The following is a 25,277-nucleotide window of genomic DNA, read 5'->3' as shown; positions in this document are numbered from 1 at the left end:
ATGAGAAGATGTAACTGAGGTAGGGTAAAGTAAGTGATTATCTCATAGGCAGTGTCAGTGGAAGTGAGGTAGCTCAAAGAGTTCCTGGGAATTAAGTAGGATTCTCTTCCACCCTCCTAGTTGGTGACACCCTGGTGGGACCTAGTTTTGAAGGAGGTGTTGCTGTATGTCCCACAGACTCAAAATCCTAGGGGCAAATACCACCCCATCTTTCTCATTCCTCACTTTCTTCTGTAAGACAGTCTTGGCAGCGCTGTTTAGATGCTGTGAGAATCAACTCTATATTTAAAAAATAGACAAGGTCTGAAAAATATATGTACAATGTGGTTTAGTAGAAGACCTGAATTCAAGCTTCAGCTCTCCTACTGTGTTATCTCAGAAAAAAAGATGACCTTTGATGAATCACAGCTTCCTCATCAGCAAAATCATCATCATAAACATCGTCATTGCCATTGCTAAGACTTACGGAGTTCTGACTGCATTCCAGGCAATGCTGAAAGGGCTTTCACATATTTAAACTCACTTAATCCCTAACAAGTCCATGAGAAGGTACTGTTACTAGTCACATTTTCTACATGAGGAAGCTGAGTCATGGAAGTAAACTGCCCAAAGAGAACTCTTATTCCCTAGGGTGGCTGTGAGATCAAATACAAAATTACTAAGATGATGATGGATGAGAGGGATCTTTAAGATCATCTAGCCTTAAAAAGGAAAAGGGGGCGACAGAGAATGAGACGGTTGCATGGTATCACTGACTCAATGGACATGAATTTGAGCAAACTCCAGGAGATAGTGAAGGACAGGGAAGCCTGGCGTGCTGCAATCCATGGGGTCACAAAGAGTTAGACATGACTGAGCGACTAAACAACAACAAAAAGCCTTAAACTCTAACTGTAAATATGAGGCCTCTGGGTTCACAAAAGAGCTGGTTAACTGAAGCCATCGAGCCTCTTCCAGATCTTGTTCTAATGGCCTTTTAAAAGCACTTCTCTCCTTTTTTCTAAATAATTTTCATGTATTCTTTCACTTACATATAACATTTCTCTAGAGTAGAAAAGTCAGAACGAGTTGTCTTCTGCTTTTTAAAAAACAGGTTAGAAAACTCAGCATGCCTCAAAGTCAGCGAGGAGTACAGCTGGACAGGTCAAGGTCAGATGTGAACAGTGATAATGACAGCACGTATCAGGATGACTCTGATTACCCCCTCATTAACTGCACCCTGATTCTCCTTAGGTCACCGTCCAAAGCCTCTTATGCACACTCTCTCCTTTACTGCTAAATGGGCCTTTGAATGCAGAACTTGAAATGTTACTAGTTTTAAAATCAGAGAATGGCTGAGCCTGAGGTTGAAAAAACACAGACTTTCTGGAGTCAGGATTCCAAATCCCAGTTGTGCTGACTCAACCCAAGGTCCTACTACAGAGGAGAAACTGAAGGCTAGGCCGATGACGTGGTGTGGGGTTTTGGGCTGGACATGGAGAACAGAAACCTCCTCTCTGTGGAGGAGACACACACAAGTCCTAACTCTTTAAGCAGCATATCAGCTTTATTTGTCAAAATGGATTTTTAAAAACAATGGCTGGATTACCCTACAGTTCATTAGTCATCATACAGAAATCCACCGTGATAAAAATGTTCACTTAAGATTTAGTGGAGGGGAAACGGAACTTGTTCAGCAATTCTTGGCTGTGGTGCTTTACTCAACAGAAATGCCCTCCTTTAATAGCACCAGCTATTGGAAGTAATGCGCCCTAATCTCCAGTGTTCATACTTTTGGAGATGAGATGAAGTTTCTGACTTGGTGTCCTATTTTTGTTGTTGTTTGTTTTGTTTTTAACTGAGTCCAAATTGTTCTTTTCCCAAAGACTGTATCCTGCATGGGTTGCTGTGCAGCCAGCTTCCAAGACAGTCCCTGGTAATTCTTGCCCCTTGGTATTCCTGCCCTTGCATGGCTCCTCCCACACTGAATCAGGATTGGTCAAGCTATCAGCATGACCCTTAGGTAGGGTGCAGAAGGCCCTTGTGATTTTCTCCATGCTCTCTTGGGTTTCCAGCTCTGGAATAAGCCAGTTGCCATGCAATGAGGACACTTAATCTCACAGAGAACTGAGATCTCCAGGCAATGGCCAGCACTAACCGTGACAGCCATGTAATAAGTGAGGCACCTCAGAAGGAACCATCTGACTTCAGTCAGCACCTGGCTGACAGTTGACTATAATCTCATGGGAAATCACAAAAGGCAGGCTCAACCCTACTGCTCCCAAATTCTGGGCCCACAGTAATTATGCGACATCAAATGATAACTGTTGTTTTAAGACACTAAGTTCTGGGATTGTTACAGACATCAGAGATATGACACAGTAGATAATGAGTACTGTTGCCAACCTTGAGAGCAAGCAACGGCTTACTGTGATTCTCTTATCATCCATAAAACCACCATCATTCCATCAGTTATTACAGACCCGACTATTATTAACAATTGCAGCTGGTCAAAAGGTCAGCAGTTACATCATTACATTCTGATTTATATTTGGTTGTAACAGGCATGATTATTTGGGGAGGTGGTATTTTTCAAGATGATCATATACACGATATGGCTGTCTCCATTTTCTGAGATGCTGACTTCATGGGCTTGCAAAATCCCCAGTTTGATACAATTACTGGTAATATATGTTTACTGTGCTTTCTCCAATGTTAAGTTTTAAAAAAAGAGAAAAATTGCTTAGTTTCTAACTTTTTTGAAGATAAACTCTGACATAGCGGCTCTGACTGTAGGCAGTGAGGAAGGACCAAAAAGAAGAGACTCGGAAAGAGCAGCAAGAAACAAAACTCTGCCATAATGCGTTCAGCAGTGACTTCCTAAAGCAAGACCTTTAAACAACTCCCCATGCGTTCAGAGGGCTTCATTTCAATCGGTGCAGAAATGTAGCAAGAATTTCAGAAAGATAATTTAAAACTAAGCACTGGGCAGTGGATCTCAATTCTAGACGGTAAAGAAATGCTACACATGAATTCATGGAACTCACCTGGCTGCCAAAAGTTTGATATTTCACCTTGGTACTATGGGGAAAGTATTTAAGAGGATTGCCAACTCGGCCATCCTGCATCTTAAATTAGACCCATGTGATAGTCAAGGAAAGCTACCTTCACACTCCAGAAACTCTTCACTACAAGCCAGTTCTGTGCCTGGGACTGGGCAAAGAATTGCATTGCAAAAAGGTAGGTTTATACAACTCCTGATATATTAGATACCAGTGCACTAAAATACCTGAGTGAAACCTTAAAAAATCATCAAGATACTTTATTTGTAAAAGTTCCCACTGGCCCAGCTTTTACTCTGAGCTTCTATTTTCTTTAAAAAATTTTAAAATAGGTAATACTTGAAATTGGTCTAAAACTTCAAACTATGGCAAACGTTGACATTCGCTAGTATGCCTCTCTCTTATCACTGAACTTGTCAACAAGTATGGCCACCTTCCAGGTGATTCTTTGCCTATAGAAGCATCCAGTCCAGTCTCGTGTTAGTCACTCACTTGTGTCTGACTCTTTCTGACCCCTGGACTGTGTAGCCTGGCAGGCTCCTCTGTCCATGGAATTCTCCAGACAAGAATACTGGAGTGGGTTGCCATTCCCTTCTCCAGGGCATCTTCCTGACCCAGGGATCAAACCCAGGTCTCTGGCACTGCAGGCGGATTCTTTACCATCTGAGCCACCAGGGAAGCCTATTATATACAAGCATATGCATACATAAACATGTATAGATAGAGACACATACTTTCCTCGATTACTCCTTTTAAATAATAACAGAATATACCTTCTTGTTGCTTTATATATTAGGTGTTTTTGGTGGTTGTTTTGGTTTGGTTACAAACATAATTTTGGAGATTATTTTTCTATTTTTATTGTATGTTAAATTCACCATCCATATTTGAGTATATTTTTTTTCTTTTGAGGTTTCTCAATCTATTTATATACCAATATTGAACTGTGAGTTTCTAAAGCTTTGTACTACGTTTTAATATTTGTCCTACCTAATTAATACTCCCTCTCCCAATTATAAGGGGCTTCTCTGGTGGTTCAAAGGTAAAAGAATCCAACTGCAATACAGGAGATGCAGGTTCAATCCCTGGGTCAGTAAGATCCCTGGAGAAGGAAAGGGCAACCCACTCTGGTATTCTTGCATGGGAAATGCCATGGACAGAGGAGCCTGGCAGGGCTCTAGTCCCTGGGCATGGGGTCGAAAAGAGTTGGTCATGACTGAGGGACACAACAACAACCCTGATTAATTTTTTTGAGAATTTTCCTGACTGTTCTTAGATATTTCACTTCTAACCCCAGTTATAGCACTTCTAACCCCAGTTTTTAAAATCGATATTTGACGTAGGATTGGTTATTTAGTCCACCCCCTACTTCAAATTTCGATTTTAAAAACTGGGGTTAGAAGTGATATGGCTTTATTTAAGCCTCAAACAATCTTATGAGGTAGGTACTCAGGTTATGTCTTACCATGTGAGTTAATATATAGGCCAATTATCTTAAAATTTACATTTATCTAGCTTACAATTACAAATGTTCACTTTTATCATCTCCTTTATTCTTCTTAACCTCTCTGGGACCCAGAAGGTCCTGTATTGTGACTCACATTACGGATGGAGAGAGGCTCATGGACTTGTCACGGCGGGGGCAAGGGTTCTTCCCACTACACCAAAGGCAGACAGCACTGGGATTCTCCAAGGAATCTTTTACAAACAGGGATGGTTTTCATTTTAGTGCCATGCCACATTTTAGAAATGTTGGCAGACCATCAAATTATTAAACTTTTAATGATGTTTAAAACTTAATAACACTGGCATGAACACAGCAAAATCTGAACTCTCGCGAACTGCTGGTGGTAGAGTGACCTGGCACAGCCCTTTTAGAGTGCACCTGGTAACACATACTAGAGGTCTTCAAAGTGTTAGAGGGAGAAGGGGACTGCTGCTGCACTTGTGGGCCAAAGCCTACCCCTCCCTCCACTGTGAGCCAGGGTCCTTCCTGCAGCTGGGCCTGCTTCTCCAGTGGCTTCTAAGTGCCTGTGGCCACGGCCCATCTCTCCCGTCTGCTGAACCTCTCGTCCTCTCCTCCCTCCTGGCTCTTTTCTCCTAGACCCTGACCTCAATGAAGTCTCATTTCTCCTCTTTCCCAACCTTTCACATTAGTTTCTAATTTTTACGTGCTTCTCTCCCTGCTTCCCAATCTGATAGCTTCTTCCAAAGTTTCTCCACTACATGTCCTGCTGGAGATAACTGCTTACTTCGTGTAGTTTATATGTCAAATGAATAAACACTGTTCCCCAAGTTAAAATTAAGTGAGAAGCTTTTTCAGACAATGCCTATCCCCTTCCTCACTCCATAGAATTTATATAACTTTTCTAGAAATAACAACAAAACAAATAAGAGATTCATTGAAATGATTTTCTTGTAATAATAACCCTGATCTATAATAAACAGAAAATATTTTCTATAGAAATCAGTTTTAAAATGATTTGTGAAAATTCTCCTTCGTAATTAGGCGAGTATTTTCATTCCTTTGTTCAAATTTGCTTTTGATTTAGAAAACAATTTTCTCTTAAAAAAACAACTTTTTTAAAGAAGTGAATTAGCCAAATTTAGATATAACTTTTGGATAAGCTTTGGCTAGCATTATTCAACAGTTCATACCGAGTAACTTGTGGACAGTGCAATTTAAAATTGATTTTATTTTCCTTCAAAGACCTTGATTTATTCTTGATCTGAGAAACTTGCGTTGGTCTCTTTATGGTTCATCTTATACCTTCTCAAAACTAAATCAAATCACTTCATCTGTTCTTAGTCAGCATTCCCACCATATGTTTGACAGTGATTGCAAGGTCAAATTTGATATCTATTTCATCAAGATGTTCTTTCTTTGGGTATATCCAGAAAAAATAATAAGTAACCTTCAAATTGTTCCAAAGAATGTCACTGTTATTGACAGAGTTGTGACCACAACTTCTAGTAACAAATTTGAAAAACTTTGCATTGTACAAAGCACAAAAAAACACCACTGGCATTTCCCCCAAATTCTAGCCTGTGTATCTTTTCCTTTACCAGTTGTGTGAATACCATTATGATGGGCCTTGCCCTTGATACGTTTTTAAAGTATTTAAATAAAATTAAAATTTCTATTTTAGTTTTTTGAAAATTTAATGGAATCATAGTATATATTTTATTAAAATAAATATATTTGCAATTTGAATATTTAATGCCCATCTAATTAGTTGCTAATATACAGAAAAAACTGTTATGTTTCATGCATTTATTATCTGGATCTATAATACATATATACCAACAAATTTAAGAGTAATATGAGTCATACTGTTTTTTAAGTTTATTTATTTGTACAGGCTCTAGGGCACTAGGCTTCAGTAGCTGCAGCTTCCAGGCTCTAGAGCAGGAAGTTCCAGGCTCGATAGTTGTGGTGCAAGGGCTTAGTTGTGCCATGGCATGTGGGTCTTCCCAGACCAGGGATTGGACCGATGCCTCCTGTGTTGGCAGGTGAACTCTTCACCACGAGCTACCAGGGAAGCCCAGCCATACTCTTCTGCAGCCAGCACATGCACCCACAGTGGACACTGTGTCAGTTCATGAGTGTATCAGATCAGATCAGATCAGTCGCTCAGTCATGTCCGACTCTTTGCGACCCCATGAATCGCAGCACGCCAGGCCTCCCTGTCCATCACCAACTCCCGGAGTTCACTCAAACTCATGTCCATCGAGTTGGTGATGCCATCCAGCCATCTCATCCTCTGTCGTCCCCTTCTCCTCCTGCCCCCAATCCCTCCCAGCATCACAGTCTTTTCCAATGAGTCAACTCTTCGCATGAGGTGTGAATTTTGAATTAGAACGTGAAGAGAAGAAGGATTTGATGAGCGAATCTGCCTTTTCTCTTACTTAAAAACTTATGCAGCTCAAATCCTCCTCTAACTCAGACTTATATAACACCCACCTAAGACTCTGGCTACAGCACAATCCATAGACCTTCATTTCATTTGGCAGCAGCTGGTTTTTTTTGGGGTGAGGACAGTGAAAAAGAAATATATATATATAACAAAATATTTGCCACTGTAACCATTTTAAATGCATAACTCAGTGGCATTATGTTTACAAAACTAGACAACTATCACCACTGTTTCCCCAAAGTTTTCATCACTCTGAACAAAAGGTCTGTGCCCATTCAACAATAATTCTCCCTCTCCTCCACCCCTGGAAACTTCAAATCCACTTTCTGTCTCTGTGAATTTGTCTTTTTTAGCTATTTCACAAAAGTAAAGCCATGTAATATCTGTCCTTTTGTGTCTGGTTTATTTCACTTAGCATGTTTCCAAGGTTCGTCCATGTGGTAGCAAGGATCAGCACTTCGTTCCTTCATGGGCTGAACAACAGTCCATTGTCTGCATAAACCACATCTGCTTACTCATCCATTAGTGCCTGCCTTTTGGTTCAGGGCGTGGTGGTGAAGGGGGCCTGAGCAGTGTTTGTGATAGGAGGTTCTGCACACAACATGGGGTCGAGGGCAGGAGGCCTTCCCACCAGGCCTCGGAGAGCACGGAGAGGCACAAGAATCCCTGAGGGAGACTCTTGATTAATCCAGCCATACAGTTCCCTCTGAATTCCAAGAGCAATCAATGAGGTAAAGTTAACACTTCTCTAAAGAGGGAGTTACTGTTGCCCTCCCCACAACTGAACGTCAAGCTCTCTTTCTAGTCTCAGGCACTGGTGCTGGTAGTTAACAGAGGTGCAAATAAAGACTGGCTCTCGGCGTGCCCGTTCCTGTGAGAGGTGCTGGCACTCAGCAGATGTTCATTTTTCTCCTTCCTCTCTTCTCCTGTGTCTAACATGGCACTAACCACATACCAGGAATTCAAAACTATAGCTGCTTAATTAATTAACTGGAAAATTATTTCTTCTGAATAAAATATGAGAATTACTCATGATCTTTATTCTTCCTTGTTCATCAGGGGAACTGATTTCCCTGCTCAGTGAGAAGAGTCAAACCAAACACACCCCTCAGGAAAAAGAGGCTGCAGAGAAGTGGGTTTCCTAATTACACATGGGAGGCGTGATTTCTTCTGTCTTCCTTCCCAAGTCTTATCTCCATCTGCCTATGGAGAGGAACCACCATTCTTCTAGCTGGCAGCAGTACATCAGGACATATTCCTTTGTTACTATCCTTTTGTTGTTTAGTTGCTAAGTCGTATCTGATTCTTTGCAACCCCATGATCTGTAGCTGGCCAGGCGCCTCTGTCCATGGGATTTCCCAGGCAAGAATACTTCAGTGGGTTGCCATTTCCTCCTCCAGAGGATCTTCTCAACTCATGGATGAAATCTGTTGATTGGCTCGATTGGCAGGCAGATTCTTTACCACTGAGCCACCACCAAAGAAGTCCAATCCTGAGAATTCTTTTATTTCTCTCAAAGCAGAATTGCAGCATCCCTGTGGATACCTGCTTTTCTTTGGCATAAAAAGAAAGACGACTTCTCCTTCAGTGAGGAAATATGAAGCTGCATCTTTATACTGCAGGTGACCAGTGATTTTATTTAGCCTTATAGCACAAAATACTATCTGCTGGGAATGAATTTCTTAATGGGGCAAGAGAAAGGTTCCCCACTAAGAATGCAGACAACTACAGTCTGTGTGGGAACCTGACATTTTTCATGACAGCATGTGAAGCTGTTATCCAATGAGAAAACAGTTCTTCCAAATTTGAAAACAAGATGTCTAGACTCTTTTCCTAATTGATGGCCATGCATAAAAATGTATCATAAAAATGTGTCTGAAATTGTACAGCAGCATACCACTAACAAAGGGACTTTTATCAGAAAAGTTAGGCTGTGTCTCTGGGAATTCATAATCATCTCAGTAATAGCCGTTCTTAATATCCAAATAATTCAGCTATTTTGGGTTCTTCAAATCTTGTTTTCTAAGTGGTTATTTCTGGTGCCTGTAATTTTTCAGTCAAAAGCTTCCTGAATGGATAGTGATGATTCAGTGCCACCTCTATCAGGGGATAGGTTCATATTTATAATTGCTGTCATTAAAAAATCTATCTATTGACTATCAACTGCAGCCTGCCTTAAATGTTATCAGTTTAACCGCTCATAAAATAGCCATACCAGTAAAATCTGACTTCACACATGAAGAAGGATTTTCTATAACAAGGCCAATTCCAGAGCCCAATAATTAGACAATGCTTTCTTGGATTTAAATAAAACAAAACAAAAACCCCCCCAAAGCAAGAAACTTGTCAGGGCTTCCCTGGTGGTCCAGTGGTTAAAAATCTGCTTTTCAATGCAGGGGATGAGGGTTTGATCCCTGGTTGGGGAACTAAGATCCCGCACGCCACTGAGCAACGAAGACCATACGCTGCCGCTCCCGACCTCACGCACAGGACACAGTCTGTGCGCTATGACAGAAGCTTCAGAGGCAGCTCCATTATGGCTCCAGCATGATGTGAGGAGCTAAGCTCCATACTTTCTCAGTGCCCAAGGATTCTTCAAAACATCTGGTATATAAGTACCCACTGAAAATATTCATTTTAAAATAGATACTGCTCATGAGGTAACCTGGGCATGATTTTGCCTGAGATTCCAGGGGAATCAATGATTAATGCTGGACACTAATAATGAAGCAACCATATCGTTTTTATGGCTCTGCAGTGATCTATATACTGTTTAATCAAAAGTAGTGCAGTATTCATGTTTTTCCAGTGGTCATGTATGGACGTGAGAGTTGGACTATAAAGAAAGCTGAGTGCCAAAGAATTGATGCTTTTGAACTGTGGTGTTGGAGAAGACTCTTGAGAGTCCCTTGGACTGCAAGGAGATTCAACCAGTCCATCCTAAAGGAAATCAGTCCTGGGTGTTCATTGGAAGGACTGATGTTGAAACTGAAACCCCAATACTTTGGCCACCTGATGCAGAGAGCTGACTCATTTGAAAAGACCCTGATGCTGGGAAAGATTGAGGGCGGGAGGAGAAGGGGACGACAGAGGATGAGACGATTGGATGGCATCACCGACTCAATGGACATGTGTTTGAGTGAAGTCCGGGAGTTGGTGATGGACAGGGAGGCCTGGCGTGCTGCGGTTCATGGGGTCGCAAAGAGTCGGACACGACTGAGTGACTGAACTGAACTGATCCAGTTCAGGATATACCAAGTTCAGGGGGCCGAAACCTGACCACAGAGATGAAGATTAGACTTTGTCCACTGGAAGGTTGTTCTCTCTTCAGACCATCATTTTGCTCATCTGTCCATTCACTCATCCATCTTTTATGATGAGCTCCAAATAAGCAAAGGCCATTGTAATTCACTGAGGGAGATACAAAATGATTAAAACACAGTCCCTTGGTCTATCTGGGGGTAGGTAGACCAGGAGATACAAAATATCTTGGGGAAAGTGGGTCAAGGTTCAAAATTTGACTCGGAAGGAGAAAACAGTTCAGAGAGAGTCAAAGAAAGAAGGAAGAGCAGGGATTTGACACTTCCTACCATACCCTGAATCACCAGGAGCTCCCTGGGCCTAGCTCTATCCAAGTGTGAAGAGGTTTCCTTCTCTAGACCTTGACCCCTAAAGGAAGTATGGGCGTACACAGAAGCTGTCTCGAGATTAAAGTGGAGACAGTGACAAACTTCTTCCAAGCAAGTGTGAGAAACACAGCTACCAAAATTAGAAATGACCTCAGAGAGTTTGTTCATATAATATTATAGTATTTTTCTTTCCACAAAGGAGAAATAGAGAAAAATTCTCAGTTTAGGTTGGAAGAAAAGAGTGTAAGGATTGGATGCTGAAATAACCTGGGAACAGTGATTTCACAGTTAAATTCTTAGGAGGTTTTAGAAAAAACAGTATAAATTCTCATTTATCTTGAACAACTAAAGGGAGGCAGGTCCTACTAACATGGACTGAGAGAACGGACCAGGACTACAACTTAAAGTATCATCACCAAATGATTTTGTTGAATTATGAATCCTTTCACCCAGATACTTGAAATTAAATTTTCACATGGGTACAAGACATATTTTAAGAGAGGTCAGTGACTGCTAGCTGAAGTTTAGGATTTAGGAATCAGTGAAAGCAGGAATAGGAACCTTTCTAGGTAAAGGTCCTTTCTTGATCCTCAAGCTGGAAACTTGAAATTAAAGCCAGTTTGCGATGTACCATATCTTTCATTCTTTCAATCTAAAGCTTCCAACTTCTCTAAGCTCTCATTCCTGGAAGAGCTTTTGGCAGTCACTTTTTGCAAGTCACAATGTCTGCAGCTTTTCATCTTTTTACCATACCCTTTTTGCATCTAAGCCTCACTTCCCATACGTGGTCAGTAATGCCACCACCACCGGAAGTACAATGGTCCTCAACATGGGCCTGTTTGCCCACACGGGGGCAGAAATGTGGGGCAGGAAAGGAGTCCAGCGGTCATGGAGCTCAAGATACTCTGAAACTATAAAGAACACATTATTACCCACTTTGTACACGTGAATATAGACATGAAAACAGCAGGGAATTCTCTGAAGGCTACAAAGAAAGACAATCAGTGGGTCTGGGTCTCTGCCCCATAGTCACATGTCAGACTGGATCTCCTCTGCACTTATCAGAAGGGCATACTAGCCATGCCATTTCTACTTCTGTGTTCTACGAGGATGACAATGATTTAAACGAAAAAAACTGTGTTTGCTTTGGGGAGCATGTTCTCTTATTTTAGGCATAGTGCTAGGAACTTTCAAGTGTTACTACTAAATATTTGCTAAAAAACAGTTATTTTCATAACTGATTAAACTGGGGTTCAGGCCAGTCATCTGACTCCAACCATCAAAGACAGTAGAATGTCAAATGGTGACTTACATGAAATAGTGTCAGTGAAATTTTTAGTTCATTTAAGATAATCTTTTAATGTTTATTTATTTAGGATAGTCATAATTCTACTATCTTTTAGGCTGTTGGAATGATGAAATGGTACTATACATTTAAAACCCTTAGAAGACAATGTTTTAAAATGAGGCCGCTTTGTGTATACATGCACATACACACATAAATTCTACCTGTCTAAAAGATTACATAGACACGCATATACATTCTGAATAAAAGTGACAGTTTAAGGCAAGTACTATGCTCACATACCTGGCGCTGATTTCTCATGCAGTCCCCCACATCTCTGAAAAGCACACCAGGAGGAGGACTGACTAGGCTGTGCCAATGTAACTGACTGGTGACCTCCTGAGATGTCTTTCGCCTCAGCAGGACAGAGGGAGTGCCACATAAACTCTCAGGAGGATAAATGAAGCCTCTTGAGTGTTTTGGAATAAACTCCTCCAGGCTTGCAGGGACCACAAGTAAAGCTGCCTAGAAGCTCGATCCTTTGCTTCCAACACTTTGTGAGCTATGACACTGAGATCCGTGTAATCCAAGCATCTGAAATGCTTCCATGCCATTTCAAGTATAATCGTGAAATTTAAAAATACTCCCCTATCACCATATAGAACAGAAAAAAGTCATTCTTTGCAAAGTTTTTTTAAGTTAGATATTTGCATATCTAAAAGCTATTTTAAAATTCTATCAGTAGCGTCTGCTTCCCGCCAGCACCAGCGCCTCTGCAGGGCCAGGACCCACGGCAGCCCTGCGTCCTGTGCTTCCTAAAGTTGTTTGGAATTGTTTTAGCCAGGGCACTGCAAATAAAAGAAGGGCAAACAGCACTTTCTGGATCAGCAGAGGTCACTCAGCGTCATGCTTTGGGGGAATGAGCCCCTAAAGAGCCCAGCGGTTTGTACCGCATTTTGTATTTTTAGGGGTAACTGAAATATCTGTGTCTCCCGTATTTCTGCTGTGAGTGTGTAGGGAGGCTGGGTGGAGGGCTCGTGGCGTCTGTTGCCATCCAGGTTTTATAATTTCAAAATACAAAGTTTTATTAAAGTACCGTAAAAAAAAAAATTCTATCAGTATTGCTTTACGCTGTCAGCATACTAACCTTCCCAGTTATTAAATATTAAGTGATTAAGATTACCCTCTAAAGTATTAAGATTACCCCCATGGAGAGAGCTGGTAACCTGCAAGATCAAGTTAAATGGCATATTCAGTGACCAGTGAACTCCTAGAAAATTAGTTTAAAATGATGCATCACTTTGTCAAACCCTTTTAATAACTAGCTTTTTAGGATCTCTCTTTAGAAATATGAAACCCCTCAAAACCATTACCACAAATAGCCAATATCTAAAATAACTGCCAAGCCACCTGCTTTTCTCCAGAAAACACCATAAAACTCACAAGTTAGTAAAGCTTTGTAGAGCCTACAAAGTCTCGATCTTTCTGATGAAGTTTACTTATTGTTTGAGAGACTTTATTTCCCCTTTTCTGAGCCATGAAAAGTCCCCATGCCAGGTTCAGTTCAAGACACAGGCTTATGTGTACAAGAAGGTCTCTGGGCAGAAGGGGATGCTGAAGAACACCTCTTTGTCACTTTGGTCTTGGCACAGTGTTTCAGATGGTATTCATCTGGAATAAAGAGATCGATGACATAACACCCTCCTCTCTAAGTGGCTTTACTAGAAGTGGGTAAGGGCAAAAAGATATAAATTCATCTGTCTGTAGGCAACCCAAAACATATCAGCTCGTCTTGGAGTAATTGAACCAATAAGATGATTTAGAGGACAGTTCAGTGGCACCATTTTTGGAAAGTAAAAGCTTAGCAGAAGGAACATAAATCAAAGGTGACTGGCAGGTAAAGGATATATGCAGCAATCAGCCAAACCATGTGCACGCTGGCACCAATTCAATATGATCATTTATAAAATTTTTAAGGCAGGAGTATACAAAAGGGGGTCTGGTGCTAACTAAATCCACAGATAGCTTACATGCCACTGAAATAAACACTTCCAGATGCGGGTGTACAAAAACCTTTCACAGAAAGCAATGTTTTCTTTCATAAAGCTGAAGGAGGGACTCGTAGCGGGGAAGGGCAGAAAGTCTGAGACTGAGCTTCTTACAGATGGTCGTGTTGGTGAGCAGGGAGTGTAGGGTGAGGATGAACTGAGCATAGTGCGTCTCCACTGAGAAGCATCGCTATCATCGCTAAGACTGGATTTCTGTTCAAAAAAGGTAAAAAGGCTAACGGTACATCATTCCTTCATCCTCCAAAATCTGATGTCCGAGTCAGCGTTGCTCCCATTACTTCCCTGAGACTTTATTTTGGGGGAGGTGATGGAGATAACAGGTTCACACAGAGATGAACGCCACTAATCAACGTTTAGAAAAAAGATGCTCTGGTTATTTGTACCAGCGCAAAGCTACTGGGGGCATGGCTTTAATGATGAAAACATTTCCAAAATCTGGCCAGATTATAGTCATCTTTCAGGAATGCATGACCAAATTCATTAATGGCTTAGAAAGTCAATTTGTTCACCCAAACTGCATAATAATACATGGGACTTTCTGGTTATATATCTAAACACTCCCAGAAGTTCAAACAGAAAGTTAGAATGCCTGTGTTTTTTTTTTAAAGGTTCAGGTGAGCCATGCATTGAGCTGTCCCTCCTTCCCCCAAGGAAAACCCCTTGAAACTAGTTTTCTTATTGAATCTTGAAGCTAATGCAAATCTTCTGTAAGCATTTGGGTAGAGAGTTTATTCTTGAGACTATTTCTAATTATCTGCTTTATGCACTGACCTAAATCACAAACTTGTCATCTATCATTCTTTCATTCAGGATCTTGTTCTACTTGTTCTTTATGGCAAATGTCTCTTGAATAGAGTCCCATCTTCTCTGCTCTCAATGTCACTGCCTCGGCAGAGGCTGTTCTGTCTTCTGGCCTGTAATACTGCGGTGGCCACTTGATCAGTCTCTTGGCCAATTACATCTCCTAACCCCAATCCCTCCTCCACCCCATTAGCTGGGTTGCTTTTTTTTTTTTCCAGAATTCATGTTTGTTCGTATGAATGCCTTGCTCAAAAACTCTAAAATTGCTTCCTGCTAACCATACCTGTTGTTTACAAACAAATTTTCCAAATAAAATCTTCCTGAAAACTCAATATATATGACAGAGAAAAGCTGATCTGTACTATTTAGGGAAAACGTTTTATTATTCTGCAGAAGACCTGTAAAATAATCTGGGGTTTCTGTAAAGCATGATTAGATAACCGCTGGCCTGAGTGATGAAGTCCATATAAACTGGCCTGGGATTCAAAATCCCTCTCAAACTGTCATCAGCCGATCTTCGACGCTTCGCCTGCTCAGTGCACTCCAGACTCAGTCCCTTCAGTTCAGTTCAGTTCAGTTGCTCAGTCGTGTCCGACTCTTTGCAACCCCATGAATCACAGCACACCAGGCCTCCCTGTCCATCACCACTTCCTGGAGTTTACTCCAACTCACGTCCATCGAGTCGGTGATGCCATCCAGCCAACTCATCCTCTGTCGTCCCCTTCTCCTCCTGCCCCCAATCCCTCCCAGCATCAGAGTCTTTTCCAACGAGTCAACTCTTTGCATGAGGTGGCCAAAGTACTGGAGTTTCAGCTTTAGCATCATTCCTTCCAAAGAACACCCTTACCCTGGTCCAAACAGCCATTCTGCCTTCCTACATTTTATTTTCCCTCATTTTATTCCTGCTCTTCTTTCTGCCCGAGCTGTCTTTTCACAGTTCTCACTCATTTCCTTTACTGCCGTCTCATAAACTCAGTTTAAATGTTAGTGGCTCAATGAAGCTTCCCTGACTTCCTCAGGCAGCCAGTGGCCTCTTCTGTGTGTTCCTCCCCCTTGCCCCCACCCCCGCAACACCAACCACAGGGCACGGCTTACACGCGCAGCTGAGCATCTCCTTCACTGTATGGAACATCCAGCTACTCATCTCCACACAGTATAGCCCCCTTTCAACAGATTTTTAATACACGTTTAGCAACTTTTACTGAACTATTAAATGGAGATACCAGAGCTGTAAGGATCTCAGGCCATGTGGGGATGTTATCCAGCAGCACTTCCACTTCTAAATCATGTCTAGTTCAATCGTACCAATAAGGATTCTATCAGATGAACTGCTACCATCTAAACCAAACTAAGAAAGCAAGTGCTGTCCTTTGCATGTGAAGGGTACCTCATGCTATCAGGAAGGCATATACTTCGAGTTGTTCTTCTAGCACTGGCAGATGGCAGACTGACTTGGAACAGTGCAGTCCTGTCCTGCCTCCTTATTCATTTTGCCTTTAACCACTCGTGATCTGGTTGTGTGGGTGCAAGATGCCGCTCTCACCAAAACCGGAAGCGAGGTTCATTCACTCACGTGAGAATCAATTCCTAATACCGTCATCTTTAGACAGTGGCTTCAGAGAAAAGCTCAGTGTGGAGCTCGGGACTGCTTCTTCCTCCTCTCCCCTCCCTTCTTTTTTCTCCTCTTCTCCACACCCCCTGTCTTTGCGTTAAACACCAAAAGCTTGCTTCAAGGAGGAATGCTTGTCAACTACAACTTATTTACTTATTAGGCTCTTAACCTAATTAGTCCAGCATATGGGAATGGGTGGTTCAGGATAGATCAGGAATGCAGAATTAAATCAGGGCCAGAAGAACAGTCCTTAACTTCTCTCCTGGAAACTATAAAATCTGCACAAGTGTTTGAATTGGAATTGACAGGAACCTGCAGTCCGGCCTGTGAACTTCTGAAGCCAGAGAGGCAACTCAGATACTCCTCCCCTGGTCTCTCCAGCAGGGGCACAGTTGCCCAACTGTCACCCTGAATGCACCTAGGCAAATTCAGAACCTGACCCTGGGCTCTGCCCTCGTGCCCTCTGCCAACTCATCAGCCAAAATACTTCCAGATCTGGAGAGCCTACTCCATATCTTGGGTATATGCCCAGAACTGCAAACGCACTCCAGTCAGGTGGGAGAGCCTCTCCAGGTGCCAGGGCAAGAATTAACATCTGACTGACATATGGGCTATGAATTTTCTCTTCTCACAGCTTGGGGTCATGCAGAGGCGGTGTGTGGGAGTGGAATATTTGATCTGTGCATACACAGCCTGGGGGATTTGGCTTAAATCAAATCATAATTAAAACACCAGTCAGGAAAACAAGGCATAATTATTTTTTTCCTGCATTTTTTTTTCCTACCTTGCATACAGTCTTAAATATATGTTGGGCACAATAAGACCCAGGTATCAGTTTCATTTTTGGAAGGTGTAAATTATCCACTAAAACAATCCACTTATTATGTTGTAGGAATTAACTCTGCAACAACATCAGTAAATTAAGTGACAGTTCAATGATTGTATTTGGGTGACTAAAGTATGTAACCCTATTTAAGAAATCATCAAAAAGTAAATCATCTCCACTTCAACAGGCTCTCATCATGGTTGTCTGGAGGGAATTTTTGTCACACTATCAATAAAACAGTACACGAATGTTTTACTTAAATCAAACACGCTATGACTATTAGATGTTTCTGGCAATGGTTAATAAAGAATCTATCCCAATAAAACTAATGTGTTCTTCTCTAATATTCAACTACTTTAGATATAAAATATTAACTGAAAAATTTAAATGATATTTTTGCTAGGTGAACCTTGGCAATTTAATATATTGAGTTTATGTCTAACTCAATGTTTACAATCTTATTTATAGACTTAAAAGGAAAATTTCTTGCCATTTTTAGGCCATACTTTTTAAGCTCAGAAATATCTCAGCTTAGTTTGGTTCCTCCCAACTAACATTTTTGCTGCTTTCATGAATTTATGAGTTGAAAGAATCCTGTGAATTTTTAAAAGAAAAAATAATTTCCTGTTGGGAGTCACTCAAAATATTTTTCTATTCTCTCTCCATTCTCTCAGAAGATTGCAAAAACCTAGGAAGTACAATAACACATTCAAATCTCAAGATGTGGTCCTTTTAGAATATTCTGCTCAAAAAGCTTCTCAGTTGTCAATTACTGCTTCTTCCGTGCACTCATGTTTAAATTCTTCCTCTATTCTCCACCATACAGCCTGCTTTTTACAATGAATAGAGATAGTTAACTTCTTAAACTACTTCAAATCCATGACCCCCACTAGAGGACTCTGACTGTCTCTTTTTCAAATTATTTTCCTGAAAATTCTAGGATTCTCTGCAGGATTTCTAGGGGCCTCTTAGATGTCTGATGTGGATGCCCATTTACAATTTTTTGTGCTACTCAAAATAAGGGTTCTGTCATCTTGTGTTTTATATTTGAACTTCTTGTAAGTATTTTGTTGTTTAGGAAGTTATGTCTTGGAATTCTGGCCTTTCAGGTTCTTGCTTGTTTTGACATTTAAAGAGTCCAAATGAACACTCTAAGTAAAACTGCAAGGCAGTATGTCACCTTTGGGTGTATACGGCTCATGCTGAACTAAGTGTGAGGTTATTACTGCTGATATTAAGGCAGAAACAAACCAAAATGTCCCTGTTTACTGAAGAGACAAACCAGCTGTTAATAACACCAGAATTTTTCAAAATGAAACTGGGTAACTCTTTGTAGACAAATTCATGGGCTGTCCCAATGTAAGTTGTTACTGCAGAATGCTCAGATGACATAAGATCTCTTGTCCCGTCTCCCTGAATTCTGTCTGATGATTAAGAAACATTAAGTAAATACATAACATGATTATGCCAACTCTACTTAGCAATATAGAATAAGACGTTGTGCTTACAAAAGTAGAAAAAGTATCGGTAATGAATTCACCAAACCTGGCTTCAAGAGGTAAAGCCAAACAAATCCGACCCTGAAACTTTGAACTCCTGGAGAAGAGAAAGGTGTCCCACTCCAGTATTCTGGACTAGAGAATTCCATGGATTGTATAGTCTATGGGGTTGCAAAGAGTCAGACACAACTGAGTGACTTTCACTTTCACTTTAAATAGCTTATAGAGTTTTAAGACACCTTAAAAATATTTCCAGAAAACCATGAAGAGTTATGCTTGAATAAGAAATCCATATATTGATTCCCTTTAAACATAATCAGTTTAAAAATGTCAGCACTTATTAGATACTGTTAGTGAAACAATTTTTGAGCAAAAATTTCTTAGTATTTCTTTTTTGAGGCAAGACTATTACAGGTTTGTGTTGATCATTATTAAAAACTGTTATATTTGTGAATTGAAATTTCTTAATGCTTAAATAAAATAAAATGTGGAAATAAAGTAGATACTGTGATGAACATAATGTTACAACATAACTTTGATTTTGAAACATCTTCTCTATTCCTATTGAATGAGATTTTCAGAGTGGATCTTCTACATATAACAATCAGATTTCTGGAATATTTGATAAAGAAACCCTTCTCTTATGGAGCATCTTTTAATTCTTCTTGGAACACTTGTCTTCTATGCAATGTAGTTTAGGAAATGCTATTTCACATTTTCACAACAAGACCACTTAAACAGTTAAGAATAGAGGCCAATCTACCAAGAGGGAGTTAATGAGGAAGATTAGTGAGGATTCATTGAAGCCTGTGGTCCCTGTGAGCCACAGAGTATTTCTATTTAGCTCTTGTCATGATGTAATCTTAAGCTGGTTTCCTGATTTTTCTCTAAATATCAATTTTCTTACCTATAAAGTGGGGAAAACAACACTCATCTTGCTGTGTTGTAAGAATAACACAAAGTAAATGAAAAGTTCCTATACAAATACTGTATGTTACTAATCAACTAATACTTTTCTGACTCTAATGACTCTCTCTCAAGAAGTCTTCAGGTATTTTTACTACATTTCAAACGTTCTCTCCCGAAGTGACCCTCAAGTGACTACTGTGTTAGCTGAATCATTAGATTTCTAATATTCAACTGCTTATGACCTAAAGAAACCATTATTTCACATAATTTGACATAATAAATCTTGTAATTAACATTTCTGCCCCACCTTATTTGAAAATTAAGAACTAAATTAAAAATTTTACCCCTTTTCTAAACAATGCTCAATTTTAGGTTATTCTTATATGATAAATATGTGTGTGTGCGCTCAGATGCTCAGTCATGTCCAACTCTTTGTGACCCCATGGACTGTAGCCCTCCAGGCTCCTCTGTCCATGGAATTTTCCAGGCAAGAAGACTGGAGTGGGTTGCCATTTCCTCCTCCAGGGGATCTTTCCAACCCAGGGATGGAACCTGCTTCTTCTGCGTTAACAGGCAGGTTCTTTCTTTACCACTAGTGCCACCTGGGAAGCCCCATATGATAATAAATATGCCACACATCAAATTTGTTTTCTGAGAACCAGTGGCCCATACCTATGAAAAGGTTCTTGGCTCCAACCTAAATGATAGATTTAGTACTTACAAAAAATACACTGAGAAATTTTTACTTCCAGTTAAAAAATATTCTTAAAAATATTTATGAATTCATCCACAATTTCTACTTGGTATTTACATTTAAAAATTAACATTTTATAACATTTTATTTTCCAGGTTGAACACATAAGATGCAGACAAATTTTATGTGCTCAAGACATAAGAATTATTCATGAATGTGAAATTCTAGATCAAAATAGTCAAAGCAATATGCTATGCCACTTCTGTTTTTAAAAGTTTAACACGAGGAATTCTTAAAGGAAATTTCTTATTTTTGACTCTTATTTGTCTATTGTGAATATTTCTGAAGAACCAATGATATGAGAGCGTCTCCAGCATCCCTAATAGACATAACACATCAAAGTAAATGGCCACAGGGAAGAGTAGTCAGCCTAGAGTCGAGAGGCTGGATTCCAGAGCCCGCCGGGTCATTCACTTACAAGGTGCCACTGGGTACAAGGCAAAGCTTCTCTGAGATGGAATCAAACAACTTTCTCAAGTCTTTGTTGCTGTTCATTCACTAAGTCATCTCTGACTCTTCTGTGACTCCATGGACTATAGCCCGCCAGGCTCCTCTGTCCATGGGCTTTCTCAGGCAAGAACAATGGAGTGGGTTTGCCAATGACTTCTCCGGAGCATCTTCCCGATCCAGGGACTGAACCCTCATCTCCTGCATTGGCTGGCAGGTTCTTTACCACTGAGCCACCTGGGGAGCCCTTCTCAAGTCTTAGCCAGTTTTAAAATGCTCAGCCAGATGTCTCACAATTTAAGACAGCCAAGTGGGTTTTGAAGCCGCTCACTTCTAGGGACACACTTAGGTACCATTCAGATAAATGACCATGCTTAAATGAGAAATTTTAGTTTTACCATTCTGCTTCAGTGGAGAGCCACCTGGTAACATGTAAGTTCAGGAGGGTGAGATAGTTTTCCACTGTGAATATCATTCAGGAGAAACTAATATATTTAGGCATTACACATGGGATTATGTCATCCCCTTGGTGTACATAGTTTGCTTTCTCTGGCTTTCAAAATTACAGACCCGGTTTTCTGTCAGCCATTTCCAGCACTTCTCACTGAGCACGGGACTGCGCTTCAGAGGAGGCAACCAAGGGCACCACCCACTGCTTGTACACAGCCAGGATCTAGAGAAAACACATGTCTGACCATCTTTTTCGTGACAGATAACACAGTCCGCTGTTATTCTTTTCAGGTGTTTTCTTCAACAGAAAAAAACAGAATGCTCTAATTGTAAAATCTACTTCATTCACAACATTTTAAAATGCTTTCTTGTCCTTTGACCTGAACAAGAATATTCTATGATTTTTTTTTTTTGAAAACAAACCATTACCAAAAGCATTTGAATCTTTAGGCTGCAAGCAAATACTCTTCTGTTACACAATTAAATTCAATTAAAACAATTAAGTACCAATTAATTGTCGGATAGAAAAACTCATTTAAAGCTTTTGCTATACTGTTTTTTTAAGGCCCTAAAAGTTTCTTAATATAAGTTTTATTTTATCCTTTACTTTTTTATATTTTAATTTTCTAACATACTAGCATTATTTTCATAATTGGTAAAATGAAATTTTAAGAACTGAGAAAAATGAGACTAGTAATAATTTATGCTTAAAAATTATACCAACTTTGATATATACAACAGCCTCTGAAAACCTTTTTACAATAACTTACACAAATATATAAATTCATATAAACTGAATTTGATGAAGCTTTATAAATCTGAGGCTGTGCCATTTGTTCCATAGATTTCTGTTTCACAGGAGCTAGTAAGCAAAACCTAAATAGTAAGCAAAAATCAAGTGGAAACTATGTACACTCAGTTGCTGAGACCTTGTTTTTTAATATGACAGTGGTGGTAAAAAAAAAAAATCCATTAATGTTCTTCAGTTCAGTTCAGTCGCTCAGTCGTGTCTGACTCTTTGCGACCCCATGAATCACAGCACGCCAGGCCTCCCTGCCCATCACCAACTCCCGGAGTTCACTCAAACTCACGTCCATTGAGTCAGTGATGCCATCCAGCCATCTCATCCTCTGTTGTCCCCTTTTCCTCCTGCCCCCAATCCCTCCCAGCATCAGAGTCTTTTCCAATGAGTCAACTCTTCACATGAGGTGGCCAAAGTACTGGAGTTTCAGCTTTAGCATCATTTCTTCCAAAGAACACCCAGGATTGATCTCCTTTAGAATGGACTGGTTGGATCTCCTTGCAGTCCAAGGGACTCGCAAGAGTCTTCTCCAACACCACAGTTCAAAAGCATCAATTCTTCGGTACTCAGCTTTCTTCACAGTCCAACTCTCACATCCATACATGACCATTGGAAAAACCATAGCCCTGACTAGATGGACCTTTGTTGGCAAAGTAATCTCTCTACTTTTTAATATGCTATCTAGGTTGGTCATAACTTTCCTTCCAAGGAGTAAGCATCTTTTAATTTCATAGCTGCAGTCACCATCTGCCGTGATTTTGGAGCCCCCCAAAATAAAGTCTGACACTGTTTCCACTGTTTCCCCATCTATTTCCCATGAAGTGATGGGACCAGATGCCATGATCTTCGTTTTCTGAATGTTGAGCTTTAAGCCAATTTTTTCACTCTCCTCTTTCACTTTCATCAAGAGGCTTTTTAGTTCCTCTTCAACCACAATCAACTTAAAAAGTGAAAATGAATATTAATTTATTCTCAGGGACAATAATCTTTAAGTAGTATTTACATCTTAATGGTATAAACTATAAGTCTGTAAAGAAGTCACATTATAATTCAAATTTTAGTTTTTTCTAGGATTACAAAGTGAGGATTCTGTGTGTGTGTATCTGTGTGTTTGGTGGTGGGGGAAATGGTTTCTACTTTATTCCATTTGTATTTTTACCTGATTTTTTTTGGAAAACACACTCCAGCTATTACTGCTACTTCCACTACTATTACTTCCACTATTATTAATGAACTACATTAAGAGCTCATCACTTGTCAAGTTCACAGTACCCCTTAGATTCTATCATGAAGTATGTTCTATTATTATGCCCATTTTATAGATGAGGTAACTGATTCATAGAGAGGTTAAGGAACTTCCTTAAGGCTACTTTGCTAGTAGGTGCAGAGCAGGGATCTTAATCTTGGTCATTTGGTTCTAAGGTCAATCACCATGCAATATAACTTTAAATAATGCCAACTACAATGCATAAAAGGATAAGATGACAAGCATCAAAATGTCTCAGGATACCCCAGTTTGCTAAGTACTGTAATGACTACAAGTCACAGGCTCTGAAGTGATTTTCAGAATTATTTAGGAAAAATCAATAGTTAAAAAAAGGTAAACTAGTCTTTTTAAATGTTCTTTAGTATTTAAGATAGATACAGAAGCTAAGTCTCCACCACAGAAGATCAGGTATACAGCCATGGGAAAAGTTGCAAAAAAAAAAAAATCTAACTTAAATTAACCTCAGCTTAATCTCAGTTAATCTTTTAACTTCTAGGTACGATACTCTCTTCTGATCTTCTGCAAAGGATTGAGAATAAATGAAAACACTGAAAAGAAAGAAGTCACCGAGTAAAACCAATATGCCAAAGGCAATATAGTTCTAATTGGCTGAGTGGGGATTGGAGGTTTCTAAGTGTCTCCACAGCCTTGTATGAATGGCAGGAAACTGTTGTTTCCGTCACACTGTCCCCTCCCTCTCCAACACAGCAGCTACTCAGTGCAAAGCGCTGCTTGTACTCCTTTCTCCCCTCCACCTTCCATGGCTTTAATCATGCCTTTCTTCTACCATTTCAACTTATTATTCCAAGGGGAAGAATTCACTTTCAATTCTTCATATAATGAACTGCATTCCTGAAATCTATAATGGTGTAAATTTGTACAATCATTTCACAAGTCATACAGTAGAAGACAGAATGATGCCACATCAAAAGCAAAATTTTTTTGGCTTTACTGGTTGACGCTGGAATTCAGTTTCCAAGTAACCTACTGGTTGTCATTTTAATTCTCCAAATTAGTCTCATAGTTTTAGGAATAAACTATGTATCAGTCAAGTTATGGGTAATCTAAATGAGATATCTCATTTATATACACCATTAGACAAGCACTTTATGTTCAGAATGACATGCTGCAAAGACAGAATCTCTATGTTTCATAAATATAAACTAGCTGCTAATGGCGATTTTAGTTTACAAAGGAAATTTCATACTGGAGGTAAGTTAGCTAAGCCTTTCTGCGTAATTTAGGTCCAGTCTAAGGTTGCTAGAGACGCAGCCCACATGCCTCCTCTCCTTTTAGGAGCCACAGCCCAAAGCCCAGGAAGGAAAGTGTCCCTAGAGCAGCGTCATATATCACCTCAGGGAGTGGACATCAGGGAACTTAGCATCAGCATCCTCCCAGCATCAGGAGCATCTCCTCTTAACAGTGAAGGTACGAGGGAACCAGGATCGGTGCTCATACTGTTAGCATATGTAGTCTGCAAATCTATTCTACTTTAAAGAGAAATTTAACTTTAAAAGGCAGATTTCTGTATTGTAATACGTAATACTGCCTAATCCTACTACTCATGACAGACAATGGAGTGGGCGTCTACAGCCCTGTGGGCCGGGCAGATCCTTAGGCAGATCCTTACAGTCCCGGGTAATGGAGTAGACCATTCAAGGCCTGAGGCGTGAAGAAGACTCTTGCTGGCCTTCTTTCCCATCTGCTGTTGACGCTGTTCATCTGCTCTGGCAGTGGCTAAGCGGGCCTTCAAGATCGTGGCTTATTTGTTCTATTTTCCAGATCTATTTACACTAAGCATTTTTAAATTGAATTATTAGTTTAAAAAACCATATTGGTTATATGTTTATTAGACAAAAATCATCTTAAACTATATCTGAATACACACACACACACACACACACACACTGAATATTTCAAGTATATTTCCTGCCATATACTACAATCTTGGATTATAAAAGCAACAATA

General features: G+C 40.1%; 1 protein-coding gene across 8 annotated transcripts in view; it reads right to left on the bottom strand.

Annotated features, from left to right (window-relative positions):
* Positions 1 to 25,277, bottom strand: part of SUPT3H (SPT3 homolog, SAGA and STAGA complex component) — a 413,877-nt gene that overhangs the window by 64,342 nt on the left and 324,258 nt on the right. The window lies entirely within an intron of this gene.

The sequence above is a fragment of the Bubalus kerabau genome, chromosome 3 (assembly GCF_029407905.1).
Source record: "Bubalus kerabau isolate K-KA32 ecotype Philippines breed swamp buffalo chromosome 3, PCC_UOA_SB_1v2, whole genome shotgun sequence".
NCBI lineage: Eukaryota > Metazoa > Chordata > Mammalia > Artiodactyla > Bovidae > Bubalus > Bubalus kerabau.
The sequence above is the reverse complement of the archived record's forward strand: the minus strand, read 5'-3'. Positions and strand labels throughout refer to the sequence as shown.